Source organism: Mustela lutreola, chromosome 7 (genome assembly GCF_030435805.1).
Source record: "Mustela lutreola isolate mMusLut2 chromosome 7, mMusLut2.pri, whole genome shotgun sequence".
NCBI classification, from domain to species: Eukaryota; Metazoa; Chordata; class Mammalia; order Carnivora; family Mustelidae; genus Mustela; species Mustela lutreola.
Window position 1 is genome coordinate 66,848,032 of NC_081296.1, and position 16,309 is coordinate 66,864,340.

Genomic DNA, 16,309 nt, shown 5'->3' on the forward strand with positions numbered 1-16,309 from the left:
CCCAGACCTGCTGTTGACTAGCGTCCCATACATTGTTTTCGCTGGTGGATGGCAACAGGAGCTGAGACGGGTTCTCCAGGTGCTGTCTGTAAAATGCAGGTTCCTTTATCAACCCCAGACCGAATATCTTCAAGAACAGTTCTGAGGTAGGGCAGCCTTTTAGAATAACTGACCTGGGACCTAGAGGACACCTCCCCAGAAGCTTGAATCCTAATTCTAGTAAAAAAAACAGCTTTGCCTATGTGGCCAGTCTGGATTTGGTAAGAGTAGCTCCCTGGTCTTCACAACCCCGTGGGAGACAATATTGTGCAGGGCAGCCTTCCAGAAGCATTAGGTACGCGGCCCAGGGCCATGGAACTCAGCAGGGAACCAGGCGCCCAGCCACGCCCAGATGCGAGGTGGAGCCAGAGCTAGTGTCCGCGCGGCGTGGTTTTGGGTGTGTGGGGGGGATCCTCTTTAATTCCGCTGCTGTTGCCCAGCCTACGTCCGCCCGGCAGAGCCGGGACCCAGATCCCAGGTGACCATTAGTCACGACCCCTGGGTTACGGCGGGCCGCGTGTCCTCCCTGTACCCCGCCCAGCCGCCGAGGGGGCGCGCCCCGCGGAGCGCTGCTGGGACTCGTTCCGCGGGGCCTGCGTGGAACTCGCCTGACCTCTGCCGGCCGCTCGCGGGGTTGCAGACGCGCAGAGTCGCTGCTCTCCGGCTTTAAGCCCGGTGCTCCGGACTAGCGGTTCCCAGTCTCTGATTTCAGGATGCACAGGGCTCAAGGTCTTGTTTGTTTTGTTTTGTTTTGCCTAATGAGAACGTGAGGGAAGCGGGGGAGCCGCTGGCTATCCTCTATCTTGTATCGTTTAATACCAAGAGGAAAAAAAAGTCACCTTTAGCAATTAAAAATATACGTGATGTAAACTCGGAACAAAGCCAGTGTTTTTTTATTTTTAAAATTTCGTATGTTTTGGGGGCACCTGGGTTAAAGCCTCTGCCTTCAGCTCAGGTCATGATCTCAGGATCCTGGAATGGAGCCCTGAGTAGGGCTCTCTGCTCAGTGGGGAGCCTGTTTCCCTTCCTCTCTCTCTCTGCCTGCCTCTCTGCCTACTTGTGATCTCTCTGTGTCAAATGTATAAATAAAATCTTTTTTTAAAAAATTTCGTATGTTTTATGTCGTGAGTCTTAAAATATGATAGTTTAGCATGTTAACATTTTTTTTTAAAGTCACCCCTATCCCCAGTCCCTCCTCCCCAGGACAAAACCATCCTTGAATGTTTAAGCAATTTCTTCTGGTAATGTACTTGATGCCTCTAAGTAATGTGCTTCTTTACTGATTGGCTTGCAAACACTTCCAAGGAGAGTTCTTCACTGTGCCTACACTGCTCTTACAAACAGCTCACGACACGCCGTATTTTTCTTGCTTCCTCAGCCCCGTCCTGTCCCACAAGCCAGCCTTCGGGAACCCTGGGACCAAATGGTACAGAATCCTGTTCACATTCCTCTTGCCCACACTTAGTGCTCTTTGGTACCCAGAGCCGAGAGCCACACTATTCTGGCTTGGAGCCCTGCTCCACCTGGTGGCTGGGCAGGGAGCTGGTGTCTCCCACACCCACCACCCATCTAGCCTATCTAAACTGGCCTATCTAAATATTTTTTGGATCCACAACAACCTGACAACTTGTCTGCCTTCCTCCAATCCATGTCCCTCGACCCTTCCTCTATTCTGAGTGGGAGTGAACTATCCAGCTCCCCCCAAATCTTTCAGTAGATCTCAGTACCCATAAAATCCAAGGTTTTACAAGGCAAATATGACTCTGATCCTCCTCGGCTGTCCCCTCGAGCTGCTACTCTCCCCATCCCTGCTGAGTACTTGTGTTTTGGTAGCAAATAGTCCTCAGGTGCTCTTCCTTACCCCTGACCTTTGCCCAGCCGGCCCCTCTGCAAAAGATGACCTTCTGGCCCTTTGCCTAGCTCTTATTTTCCTCATCCTGAAAGTCTCAATTCAGGGTCTGAATGTTTAGGAAGACCTCCCTACTCCAGCCCTCCGCACCCTGAGACTCTCTGCCTCAGTGGGCTTGCTCTCCTGTTGTATTTGTCTTGTATGTGTGTTTCCTCCAAATTAGGCTAAGAACTTAAGGGCTGGGATTGTGATTTGACGGCCCTTATATGCTCATCATCCAGCACAGTTCCTGGCACGTAACGGGTGCTCAACAAATGTTTATTGAGAGAGTAGGTAAGTAGTCCTGTAACACTTAGCTCACATTTTTCTGGTACTGTATTATTTGTGTATATGGTTCCCTCTGAGTATATTGTAAGATCTTTGAGGTCAAGACCATTTTTCACTTATCGGAACCCTCCCCATACACCCAGTGCTCATAGCAACCCCTCCGTGGCTCTGTGCATACTGAATGAGTGAAACAACAGGTGGGCCAGCTCCTTGGCCTAATCCCCAGAGCTGGCAGAAAGAGCGGAGCCAGCCGGCCTCGCCTGGCCCCGCTTTCCCTAGGCCTCCTCACCCTGGAGTAGCCAGAGCCCAGCTGCAGAGGGGAGGCCCTCACCCCTATATTCCTCCTACCCACTCAAAAACAGAGGAGAACTGTGGATGGAGGACCCTGGCCCTGCCTCTGGCAGCAGAGGACATGAATGGGGATTGGATGGAGAAAAGGGGCAGAGTGGAGTACATACCATCCTTTTTTTCCTTTTCTTGTGTAAAATGTATGATATATACAGAAAAGTATGTAACATGCATAAATGCAATATAAACAATAATAAACGCCTGTGTACCCAGCCCCCAGGTCAGTCAGTCCTCCAAGTACCTTAGAAGCCTGCATGCGAGGCCTTGACCCATTCTTCCCAGAGGAGCCACCATCCTCAATTTAATGACAATCTTCTCCCCAATATCCCTCCTTCTTTTACAGTTTCCTGCCTCTGTGTATATCCCTAAACAACATTGTTTGGATTGCCTGTTTTTTTCTGTTTTCTGTTCTTTTTTTTTTTTTTTTAAATATACTCTGTATCTTGTTTCTTTGGCTTATTGTGTGGTTTTTAAAAGATTCGTTCATGTTAAGGGGTGGAGCTATAATTGGTCCAGTTTTTTTTTTTTTTCTTGTATAGTATTCCATTGTGTGAAAATACTACAAGTTAATTATCTGTGCTAGTGTGGATGGATGTTTGGGCTGTTTCCAGTTTGGGGCATTCTGGATGCAACTTCTGGTTTCCGTGTGCAGGAATCCCTCTACGTGTGTTCCCAGGAATGGTGTTTCTCTCTTGTCAGGTGTGCATGTGATCAACTTTACTAGGTAATTCCAACTGTCTTCCAAAGTCATTGTGCGCCTATATTTTTTAGATTGGTGCCACCAGAGAGGACCTGGGACAGAGGCGGCATGTCCAGCCCCAGGGTCAGCCAACTGTATGAGCTTATTTTCAACAAGGGGAAGAACTTGGTGAAAAAGTGTCCATCCCTGCTTTCCTGCCCAGGCCCATAAACCACATGGTCAACGAATCTTTAAAGACAACCTCTGAGCTGAGCACCTGCCAGGGCCTGGGAGACATCACTGAGTTAGCACAGATCAGCCTCAGAGACAGTTATGTTTCCACTTACTCTGCCAAGCCATGTGACACAACTTTGCCCCAAAAGACATGGGAGAGTGAGGGCCAGACAGGCAAGTGAGAGTTTTCTGGAAGAGAGGAACATGGAGGCACATGGGCCTGGGCTCCCTGACAGCAGGTTCAGCATATAGAGTGCCGCTTTCGGGACCACCTGGGGGCCCCAGGTTCTTGCTCTGTTTATGGGAATGGGTGACCAGAGTCTTAAGACCTACTCGAGCCCCATCTGATGCTGCCAGGCTAGGCAGGGTTGGCTATGCCTTAGGTCCCTTTACTCATGGAAGTAAAAGTGTTTAATTAAATTTATTGTGGGGTGAATCAAGATTTAGAACAGAGGCATCTGTCTGGCTCAGTCCATAGAGCATGCGACTCTTGATCTCGGGATTGTGTGTTCAAGCCCCATGTTGGGTGTAGAGCTTACTTTAAAATTAAAATCTTAAAGAAAAATAAATAAATGAACTAAAATAGGGGAAGGGAGTATCTGAAAGGAGAACAGGCTGGATGGAGGTGAGACTTGCTGTCCTTCTCCTTCAGCCTGCCAAGTCTTTCCTTGCTGTCCAGATTCCCCACCGTTGGCCCAGAGTGGAAGGGCGGGGGAGGTTGGGGCCACTGCAAGATCGCCAATTAAGGCTGAAGGTATGTGAATTTTCTGTAACCGCATTTGCCTGGGGCAGCGGGGAACTGCTCCCTAGGCTGAGGCCACCAGAGCTGAGGGACTGTTCAGACTAAAGAATCCCGCCCCCCACCCCCAGCTACTCAGATCCAGCCCCTCTCCCCACTCCCCACCTGTCTCCCTGCTCCCCCCTCCCAGGTATACCTGGGCAGAGTATACTGTGCAGTCCTGCAAAGCTGAGAAGGAGGGGATGGGAAGTAGACTGCCCTTTGGATTCTCTATCTCCTGGGGTACTCAGGGTATCTCAGCTCCCAGGGAGGCTGCCTGGCTCCAGAGTGAAGGAAGGTGAAGTCTCCCTGGAAAGACCTTCCTTAGTCTTCTCCTTCTGTGCGAGCCTCTGGGTGCTTGGAACCCTACCACACACATACCCCTGTGCCCCATTCCCTGACCCCTAGGAGCCTGTTGGAGAGCTTCGGGCTGCGGTTTTTCTGCTGTCTTCACCTGATCACCCACACCACCAAGGGCCTGGAGCTTCTTGTCCGGGACTCGAGCCCTGGAGTGACCCTTGGTGTGTGGGGCGGGGGGGGGGGGGGGGGACTGGAAGGGGGTAGATGGGCAAGAGCCTCTGGAGTGTGGAGCCCATTGTCAGTAAGGCAACAAGACAATGTGTAAGTGAGGGTGTTAGCCCTCCCCGAGGAAGGGTCAGACAGGGACACACTGGCTTCTCAGTGTTAGCTCTGGAGCCCCTTCTCACTAAAGGGTACACTTCCTGTCCCATATTCCTCAAACTTCTATGTCCCCTCTGCTCCAAGGCTGGAAGCCCCAAGGGGCCACTCCTGGGGACTCAAGCACCTTAGGCTTCCCCACAAGGTCCCCTGATAAGCCCCTTCCTGCCACTCACCCTACCCCACCCTACCCCCAGCCTGTTCCTCTCACCAGGAACAATCACCCAATTCATTTCCATGCTGCCTCCTGGAAACTTCATCTCTCTGCTCCTCAGAGTCTGTGGGTTACCTGGGGCCCACCACACAGCCCTCAGTCATCAGATGGACCTTCTGCCCTCCAACCTCCTGCCTGCCCCCCAGCCAGTACACCCCAGGCTCAGCCCACTTGAGTGAGCTGCCCCTTCACCTGCCAATCCCCAGTTAAGAATAACCTGCCTTTACTGAGTGACCACTGTGTGCCAGGGGTGTAAGAATTGTGGAGCCAAAGGAGCTTACAATTCAGTTGAGGAAGTGGACATAAACCCAATTGTTTCCATCACTCCAGCCACTTTTAATGTTTTCTATTCTTTAAGCCCCAGCGCTGAGCACTGCTCACCCAAACACTGGTGCTGTCCCCGGCTCTGCACTCTATTCCCAGCATGAAACCTGGCTAAGTAGAGGTGCCCATCCAATGAATGCCTGCCCTGGGGGCTGCAGGAGCAGACCCCCTCTTTTCCTGTCGCCCTCCACTGAGCTTATCTAAATGAGATCAGGTTTAACTGAAACCTAAAGGGCAGACTTACAGGGGGAGGGAGAGAAGGGGGCAGGTGAAATCCCAAGGCTTTGCCTTGAACTAAATTCTCCCATTCTTCTCAGTAGCAACGGAAGGAACAGGGTTCTGGGGTCACAGACCCTCACTTCTTGTAGAAGCCATCTGGACTGCCAAAGCCAGAACCATGACTTTATGCCTGTGTTTCAGAGTCTGCCCAATCGGAACAGTAACTATTATAATCCAGTCACGGAATTAATCAAGTCAGTAAATTTTATAGTAAGAATGTACACAAATCACAAACCTCCCCCATAGGTGGAGACAGGCCAAGGTGACATCATAATTAGTCCTGAAACCAGGCAAACTGGACTGGGAGGAGTGAGTCTTGGGGCAGCAGGTAGGGCCCAGCACACAGTGTGCCTACAGGACGTAGTCTGCTAAGTTGATAGAGAAGTCCAGTGCCACAGTCACCTGGCAAAGCAGCTGAAGCTTCAATCCTCTGCCTGTTATTTATTCATTCACCATTCAGTAATTGTTACTGAGAATCCAACATGTGCACTTACCCCGCCAGGCTGTGGGGAACCAGTGGGACCCAAAGCAGATGTGGTCCTCCGCCTCACCTAGCCAGGGAGACAAGCCTCACCAAGGAACCACTGACTTGCTCAGCCATGCTTGGGAGAGAGGGGGCATCTCTGGTCCAGGAGTGTGATTTGGGGGAGGAGGGGTTGGGATCAGGGAGCCTCCCCGCTGGGGCACCCTCCGGTCATCCCCGGTTCCAGGTTTGGGTCTTTATCCCGACAGCCAGCAGGAGCCTCAGAAGGGCTCCAGCAGAATGATATGATGCAGTTCTGTTCTGGAAAACTCCTCTGGTTGTTGTGTAGAAAACAGGCATGGAGGGGTGGTGTGGGGTGCATGACTGGGCTATGGTTCCTGGGGTGGGGAAGAAGGGGGTAATTGAAGTGCTGGTAAATGACAGGTTGTGGTGATGGATTAGCTATGGGTGGTGGCTGGCAAGGGAAAGGGAGGCACCAAGGAAGATTGGAATATTCCTGACTTTGGAGACTGGGTGGGAGGTGGTGCGTTTACCCCAAAATCAAAGCCCTGGGAGAGCACGGGAGTTCGCGTGTAGCTGGAAGTTGGTTGTAGCGTATCTGATGTTCCTGAAAGACCACATTGTTACTTCAGTGTCAAAATGAGTGCAGAGGGCAGGGAAAGGGTACTTTTGATGAAGCTTTGCAAAAGGAATATTCTTTTTATAAAGAAATATGACAATACGCCTGCAACATTTTGCCCCCAATCTAATACTGAGATGAACGTTACTCACAGCAACTTCATGTGTAAAATCCAAATGAGTTGCCAACAGACATTTGGAAAACGTAATAGAGAATTGTTTGGGGAAGCTCGTTTAGGAACCAGTGATAGAGGAACAATTAGAAGTGACAAGGCTGGGATCTGAAGCCTGGCTCCCTACTTATTAACTGTGTGATTCTGGACAAGTTATTGAACTTCTCTGTGCCTCCATTTTCTCATCAGTAAAATGGGAACAATAACAGAACCTGTTTCATAAGACAGGTTGAGGATTAAATGAGAGCATATAAAGAATTTAGCACAGGGACGCCTGAGTGGCTCAGTGGGTTAAAGCCTCTGCCTTTGGCTCAAGTCATGATCCCAGGGTCCTGGGACGGAGCCCCGCATCGGGCTCTCTGCTCAGCGGGGAGCCTGCTTCCCCCTCTCTCTTTGCCCACCTCTCTGCCTACTTGTGATCTGTCAAATAAATAAATAAAATCTTTAAAAAAAAAAAAAAAGACCAGTTAAAAGTAATAAAACTGTTTAAAAAAAAAAAAAGAATTTAGTACAGCACCTGGCTCACAAAGTCTCTCTGGGAATGTTACCTATGGCCACAGAACACACTCCAACAGAGAGAAACCGATGAAAAAGGCAGTTGCTGACTTCCCTGTATGCGTCTGAATAGAGCAGAGCTGCCCATACAGCTAGGTATGAATTTCATAAATCCCCTTATAAGATTTTTTTTAAATACAGCAATATTCACAAATCGGGAGCAATATTTGTCAGATCTCGTGCCTGAGTCTTGGTGTCACCTGCCCAGCCATTTATCATCTAACCCTTGACTCTTGGCCAGGTTCTTCAGTTTCAGAGGGTCCTCTGCCCAGTGGAGTGGAAGCTTTCCAAAGTCAGAAGCCTTGTGATTGGCATCACCTTCTAGGTCCCACTGGTGCCTGAATGGTGCTGAGCTTGAGTAGAGCTCTCTGTGGTTGGTACACAGTACTTGTGGCCCAGACTGTAGTTTGGGGACCTCTCTAGGGAATGTCTCTGCTGGGGGGTTGGGGAGGAGTTGTCCTGGCCACAGCTGGCTCTCCATCTGCTCTTGGTTTTGGAAGACTAGAGAGGTCAGTGGCTGTGGCTGGGAGCCTGGAGGAGATGGAGTCACCCACACCTTGGGGAATGGGATTAGGGATGTCAGGGGAGATCTTTCCAAAGGCAGAGGAGGCTGGCTGGGGTCACAGAGACAGTCCTGGTATTAGGATGGTGTAGTGGATAAGCCCTAGGTAGAGAGGCTGGTCCCTCCTTCAGACCCAGCAAAGGAAGACATTCAGCCTGGCTGAAGCCAGAATGGGACATGCTGCAGCTGGGTGGACAGAATACAGCATAGGCACAGCGTAGTAGGGACTCCGTCTGGAAGACAGGGGGCAAACGGGGTTGCGGGACCAGATTCGAATACAGTAACAGGGCAGGCGGCAGGAATGGCCCGACGAAAGCGTGATGAAGTAGGTTCATAATTGCTAATGCTTTGGGGACAGTTGCCATGGTTTGGGCGCTGTTGCAAGGACTTTGCGTGTTTTAGGAGTCTGTAGAGGACTTCTACTCGGGAAGCCTGGCTAAAGAGTTTTATTCTTAAACAGTAGGCTTGGTGAAATGTAGAAGGAGTAAAGGTTTTAAACCTACCAAGGGTTAGACCTCAGTGTAACCTTTATGTTAACTGCTGTACTTAAAAAGGCAGAGGTTTGGAGTCACTCCAAATCTGTGTGATCTTGAGAAGTTACTTAGAGGCTCCAGGTCTCAGTTTCCTCATTCATGTGTAAATTTGAGAATATTTTCCTAATAGTGTTGTTGAGGATTAAAGAAACAGGTGTTGAGCGGCTGCCCCTGCGTTCTGTTTACGACCCTGGCTTTGGAGGCTCTGGGGACCCAGCCCATTCCAGATATGAGTTTCCTCCTCATCCCAGGCGTCTGCAGGTCTGGGTTGAAGGAACCACAGTAGGTGCACCCCCACAAACTTCTAGTCCACAGCCCATGGGGTTCCTCAAGGGAGGGACCTCCCTTAAAATAATCCCATTTGATATCATCAGACAAGCCTCATGAGAGCGGTAACCCTGAGGAAGCCGAAGTCCCAAGCAACATCCCACCCCCAGAACATCTCAGACATTGTGCTTCTTGGAAAGGTCTTTCCTTCTCCATCAATGTATTCATTTAGTTACTACTTACTGATCACTTACTGTTCAGTTCATCAAACATTATTAGGCACCTACTATTTGCAAGACATTAAGCCATGCTCTTAGGAGTAGTCATTCAGAGAAGCCAAAAGACCCTGAACACCCCTTTTCATCTTCAGCCTGGGTCTGTGGCTTCTGTACATGGGGCAATAATAAAAATGCTATTAGAGATGGCCCGTGAGAATAGAACAAGGTACTACAAGTAGGTCCAAGGAAGGCAGACACTCCAAAGACATGTACCGTAATATCCATCTGTGTTTCTGTGGCCACAGCACAAGGATCACAAGACTGAAAACCTTCAGGGATCAGGCAGGTCTTACAAGTGCCTGAACAGGGCCAGGCAGAACCATTGCAAACCGAAGCATGCCTGTCCTGTAAAGGCAATGTTTGCTACTTGGCAGCAGTGTACTGTTGTAAATGGAGATGTGAACCAAAGGGAGCCAGACTTTCTGATTTTTTCAAGAGAAACTGGGAATCCGAATTTTTATTTTCAATCTCCAGAAATTTCAGCATGATTCCTAATTTTAATCTTCTTGAAATCCCTGTGGATAAGACCTTGTCAAACCGGGGGGCCCAGCTGTTTCAGACAGAGGAGTGTGAGACTCTTGATCTCAGAGTTATGAGTTTGAGCCCCACATTGGGTATAGAGATTAGTTAAAATAATGAATAATTTAAAAAAAAAGAAGGAACTTGTCAAACAGAACTTGTCTGCCTGCTGAATTGTGTTTGAAGATTGCTAGTTTGGGATTCCTGAGTTGATCTGTGGAAAGAGAGAGGCAGAGGGTTTTGTGTCCTGAGACTAGGTTCTGAGGGATCTAGAATGCCTCCTTGGGTCCAGGGAGGTGCTAGACACATAGGAAGCCGTAAAGAGGAAGACAAAACCGTAGTGGTGTCCATCAGGGGTCTATAGTCTCATACTGTGATGAGAGAGAGAGCACAAGTAGGCAGAGAAGCAGGCGGGGGCGGGGGGGGGGGCGCAAGCGGGGGAAGCAGGCTCCCCGTTGAGCAGAGAGCCTGATGTTGGGCTCAATCCCAGGACCCTGAGATCGTGACCTGAGCTGAAGGCAAAAGGTTAACCCTCTGAGCCGCCTAGGCACCCCAATAAATAAAATCTTTAAAAACAAAAATAAAGTATGAGATTTCACTGACATACCCACACCCCGTCCTACTCCCCTGGCAATCCCAAATGTGGTCATGGTCAAAGGGAAACAGGTAAGCCAGCAGGGCAGGGTTCTTCAGGCTCATAGAAGGCAATGCTGTATAGTGGGGCCAGGAAATCTGACCCTGACCTGAATCAGGCAGGCTGGGGTTTAAGTCTGCCTGCCTGTGTGAGCTAGGACGGACATTAACTGCTCTAAGCCTCGGTTTTCAAATCTGTGAAATGGTGACAGTAATCATGCCAACCTTCTGGGACTGGGGTGAGGGCAGCACCAGCTCCCGGAAGTCAAATGCTCAGTCTGATGCCAGCCCAAGGGCCCCATTGAGGGGCATTTGCTTGGGACTCTATATGGTTTTTATCACTAATGTCCACTACCTGAGGGTTCTAGTCCCAAGTGAGGTGCAGAAAGAGCACCTGCAGGGAAAAGTTGATCCCGCTGTTTGCTGACTTCTTTCCTGTCGCTATTCTAGGAAATAGCAATGACTCTGAAAGGGCAGAACTCTCAAGAAGGAGAGAGATGCAGATACTGGGGCCACCTATCCCTTCCCAGGGGGAGAGAGAGAAGGTAGAGACCCTGCATGGCAGTGAGAGCGGTGCTGAGAGAGGATTCTTTCCCAAAGATGGACCCTTTACAGCCCATTCGGGACCTGAGAGGGAGGGTAGAGACACATCCTTTTGGGATGCCCCCCAGTCTGCTGGGTGGAAAGGGAGGTGCAACATTCTCCCCCCATGAGCCATATTCTTCTGCTCCCCCCAATCCACCTCCCCAGATCCCTGTCAGACATAGATCTGACCAGGACCCTCCAAGGCCTTTGGAACAAGGCTCCCTGACAAGGCTTATGAAGCCTGGGTGGCCCCCACCACTCTCCAATCTCATATCCAGCCTCACCCCCTATTTCACAGCTCTTTTACCTTCGCTAATGTCAGCACCCCGCCGGAGGCTTCCTCAACTTCCCCTCCTACCAAGGGTAGGTCTGACGGGAAGAATGCCTGCTCCTTCAGAAAGCCTTGGCACAGCTTAGCCATTCATCGAACGTTCTCTCACCTCACCCCACCCAGCCCCACACCAGGGGCAGACAGTGGCACCCTTCCCTTTGCTTCCTCAGCAGCCATTACCCGCTGCTGTCATGAAGTTTATCACGCTGTCTTAAGTCTACTGGTCCCTCTATCCCCAACACATTCCAGCCCCCAGACTAGAAGCTTCTTGAGAGCAGGAACAGTCTTGTTCCTCGTGGTAACCCCAGGGCTTGCCCTTCTGCTGGGGGTGGTGGTGCATTTGGCCACTCCGGAAGGGACAGGGACGGATAGCAGGGCGGGGGCACGGGCCAGTGAGCGGCTAGATGGAAGAACTAGCGCAGAGGACCGGGCTTGGTTTTCAAAACCCGTGGCGGGGTGGGTAGGGTGAGGTTAGCATTTCACCCACCACAGGAGGCTCCTGCCGAAGCCAGCCCACCCAGCCCCGCTCCCTCCCTCAGAGCCCTTGCCCACCCAGCCAGGTGATCTTGAACCTTCTCCCTCACACACCCCAACAACAAACAACCCTCGCGCTTTCCCTCCGGAGAAAGGAGGTGGAGCCTGACCTCAGCCGGAGGCTGCAGCAGCTGCCGGAGGGGGGGTGGGGGGGGGAAGGCCTCCAAGCTCCAGTCCTTGGGGGGAGCCTCTCCTTCAGGGAGTGGCAGCCGTGGGGGACTTGGCGAGTTCCCAAGCGCCTGGGGAAGCCCTCCCTTGGCAGCGTCGACCCTCCACGGGCGAAGGGAGGAGGGGAAGAAGGGGTGGCTTCAGTGAGTGCTTCCGACTCTGTCCCTCTGTCGGCCTGGAGAGCCCTCGGACCCTTCTGCACCCCATTCACACCCACCCTCCCTGGAACCCTGAACCCCAAGGGCTGGGTGAGACCAGGTGCCGAGTAAGCTAGAGGGAGAGGATGCAGCTCTGCTGGGCTCCCGAGAGCCGAGGTGTGCCCATCCCCCACCCCCTTGGCTGGTGGCGGGGAGGGGGGGAGGGCGCAGAGGGTGAGGCATACCCCAGGGATGAGCCCTAGGGCAGGAAAGAGCCTGAAACAGTTGTTGGGGCTGCGGTAGAGGCAACATGTATAAGGGGCAGAGAGGGCACCCCAAGGGGAAAGCCAGGGGCCCCAAGGAGAGTAAGAGTCAGGAGTTGGGAGAGAGGAAAAGAGAATGCAGCTTTTCGGGGAGAGGCAGCCTGCTAAGACTTCTCCTGTCAGCAATCTGGAGGCTCGTACTGGACAGATGGGGGTTTTGGACACAGCACCATGGACATGTGTTCCCCAAAGTCTGAGTGCACATAGCCCCCCTTATCCCATCTTAGCAGAGACTGCGCCCGCCCACACAGGACCCCACCTCACCTTGACGTTAACCCTGGCCTTATGCTGTGGCAGTGAGTGCCTTTAGAGGAGAGTGGGGTCCTGTTCTCTGCTGGGCACTCAACAGCTGGCTCCTTGGTGGCAGAAGGGGGCCTTGTCCCTCCAGTTCAGAGTCACAGGGAGAACACTTCTGCCTCCTCCATCTCTAGGGAAAGGGGCCCCAGCAGGTAAAGACCAAACAGAGGCTTGCACTTGGATTTGCTTGGGGGCAAATAATTTCAGGAGATCCCTTTAAGGAGAGGGTCCCGATCCCTTTAAGAGGGAGTGGGTCAGATAAAAGGACTATAAAAGTCCAGCTTTCTTTATTCCCCCACCCTTGGGGGGGGGGTCCCTATTATGGGGGAGAGGGCAAGTGATGCAGCCACATTTAATTGGTGCCCCCGTGTTCCTCCCCCCAGGAGCTGTGCCCTCCAGTTAGTCTGTTGGGGCTGAGGGGCCAGGTGGCTCAGCAACTGTTCCCTGGACCTAAAGTTCAGGCACTTCAGGGGGCCAGGGGAGCAGCCGCCCCACTCCCAGGGGAGAGGGGACCCGGGCATGGAATGGAGGAAGGGGAAAGTGGGTACTACCATCACTGCAAGGACTCAACTGCCCTGCTGAGGTGCTCTGCCCGGTGCCAGGTAGCTGCAACCGAGGGCAGGCGGTCTGCAGGGACTGCGGCGAGCGGTGGGGGAGGTGCCCGGCGGCTAGACTGGAGATGACGGAGCAGCCAGTCTGTCCCGGCTGTCAGTCTGGTCGTGCACCGTGGGGGAGGGGTGTGCAGCGTGTTTTCTCTCAGCCCTAGTTGTTTTCCTCTCTGCATCTCCCTCTCTGCTCTCCCGCTCAGAGGCAGTTAACCCTTCCGGATAGGTCTGAAGGCATCTAGGGAGGGAGAGCTCCCTGTCTGGAAGTACGGAGAGGTGGTGCAGGAGATCTGATGGATCCATTCCTGTCCCCAGACCAAGCGGAAAGTCCTTTGCAATGGAGGACGGCTGGGCTCCGGAGTGAGGAGAGGTGATGGGGCCCAGGTGTTGGCACCACCGCCTTGGTGGGGTGGGGTGGGAGCAGCACTCACTCAGGAAGGGTTAGGGGAGCTGAAGGAAGCTTGGAAGAGGAAGAGGTGGAGGCCTTTTCAGGTGTAGAAAGGCTCTGGACTGGGAAGGAAGGAGGCCCAGGTGAAGAGGTCCTGGCAAAGTGGGGTGGAGAGAGGAGAGGCCAAAAGGTCCCTTGGGGGACAGGCAGGGGTGTGCAGCCCTTGGCCTCTTCTTTTCAGGGGTTTGCTGACCAGATTTAACAAAGGAGGCAGGGTACTGGGGTAGATCGGTGGGCGGGCACAGGAGGAACACCAAGTGCCTTTAGCCAGCCTGTGATTGTAGCCCACTCAGTCAGAGCCTCCTGGGGCAAAGGAGACAGCCACCCACAAGGGGGATGCTCTGAGTAGAATTCCTCCAGATGCTGGGCAGGCTGGGCAGGAGCACATGGGCTCTCATGACCACTTAGCCCCCTACCGAGTCAATGTTCCCTTCTCTCCCTTCCACCAGGACCCCAAATAAAGACAACTCTTCCCCCTACCCCCGACACACACACACCCCTTCCCAGAGCCAATGGATCTTCACTCCTGGATATTGGGGGGAAAGTCCAGTCCTAAAACCTCATCCTGCAACTACTTCCTAGGCCAAGCATGGGCTTCCTGCCACTTGGGTCTCCTTCCCTCTGACTAGGTACGTTTCTCTTCTGACCCTTTTGGCCTCCATCCCTGCCCATGAGTGGGCACGAAGCCAAGGTCAGCACAGGCTGGGCTGCTGACAGAAGCCCTGTCCCTTCTTCTGCTCTGGCTCTAGGCTGCCAGAATGGCATGGCTCAGCTCCAGCGGCCACTGCTGCTTTTACCCTCTCTGGTGAAGGGTGGGGGACATCAGCCCCGGAGGGGAACTGGGACAGGGAGAAGGGGCATTTGGGGAGGTGGGGGGGGTAGGGCTGACCTAGTGGTGGTGGTGGGGGGGAACTGCTAGGAATCTTTGTCCTGGGAGGCTCAAGGAGGGGAGAAATCCTTTAGTGCCCTACTTTTTTTTTTTTTTTTTAATAGGTTTGGGGAATCAGCTTTCCCTTAGGGTGGGAGGTAGGAGAAGTAGAGAGACTTGTCCTAGGAGAAGCTGGCCCTTTGAGAAGTTTCTGTGCCATGGTCTTAGCTTTCAGCTCTCATTCACACACTTCCCCTGCTGGGTGACCATGTCCTTTAAACGTGTTTCCCACAAAGCTTAGACTGGCTGGGCCCTCTTCACAGCTCGGAGATGGGGAAACCATCTTCTAGAGTTCTCTTTCCCCACCATAGAGGCTAACAGCCCTGATTGATCTTAAAGGCTGCCTTTCTGAGTGCCGGAGTCTCAAGGTCTAGGAAAGGCTAGGCAGCATGTGTGGTGCAGGAGGAGCCCCTCAGCCACACTCTGAGGCTGGCTTTCTCCGTAAGCCCAGGCTGCCCCAGCACTCGGGGTGCTTCTCTGCCAGAAGCGGTCCTCAGCCCAGCCCCTCCCTGGGCTGCTCCCAGCGCTCTGGTGACTTGACACTACCGTCTTTGCTGCTGCTCCTTTTACCTCCCAAACGTCCCCTCCCCCGCCTGAATTGGGAATGAGGCTTTGTTCTGGGGTGGACTCAGCATTTCTCAAGAACCTACTATGTGCCCAGGCAGCGCTCACTGAAGTGAAGCCCTGTGCGGACTCAGGCGACACCAGCTGCCCAAGACACAGCCCTTCCCGCACCTCCCAGGGACCTCCCACACCTCCGTGTGACCTCAGCCTGCTGTGCCCACCCACCCCGCTGACCCCGCGAGCGTGCTTGGGCTTGGAAAGGCACGTCTGTGGGTGTGAGACGGAGCCACAGCGTTCGGGGTCTAGGGGGAAGCCAGGTAAGTGACCAAGCTTGGTCCCATCCTGGCTTGGGGACGCCGGGGAGGGAGTCCAGCCGGGGCTGTCAGGCTGCCCGCCCCCTCCCCCCTCCCCCGGAGAGCTCAGATGTTGCCCGCGGTGGTGGAAGAGGGTGTGTGGGTGTCAAGGACTCACAGACCAGGCTCTGCTGTCAGCTGGGAATGGATGAGGGTTCCACACACTGCTTCTGAGAAAGGTGAATTAGGAGCTGGAGTGGGGGGGCGGTAGGTGAAGGGGAGAAAGAGGAAAAAGAGATGCGGGTGAGGGGTTACCGAGCTAGGACCGACCTTGCTTGAAAGGAAAGGAGACGTGGCAGGCAGGGAAGTCGGAAAGATGAGGCAAGGGCGGGAGGGGCTTTTCAGCAGTCGGGGCCCTTTCGCTGGAGTCTGGGGCCCTTTCTGCAGGAAAGGGGGGTTGTTCTGGCTTGATTTTTCGGCTGGTCTTCCCGAGGCTTTGCCCTGGGGGCAGCAGCCGCTGGCGAGGGTGGGGTGTTTCTCGGCCCGCAGTTTTCTACAGTGGGTGCTAAGGAGGAGAAGGGGGGAAAGGGGATGTAGAGGGGTGATGGCCAGGGCGGGGGCGAGAGATTTCTCGGGGGGTGGGGTAGCAGCTGGGGGATTGGGGCTCCAGGGTCGGGTCACCATGGGATACCGGCTCCGGCTCTGCAGCCGAAGAGAAAATCCAA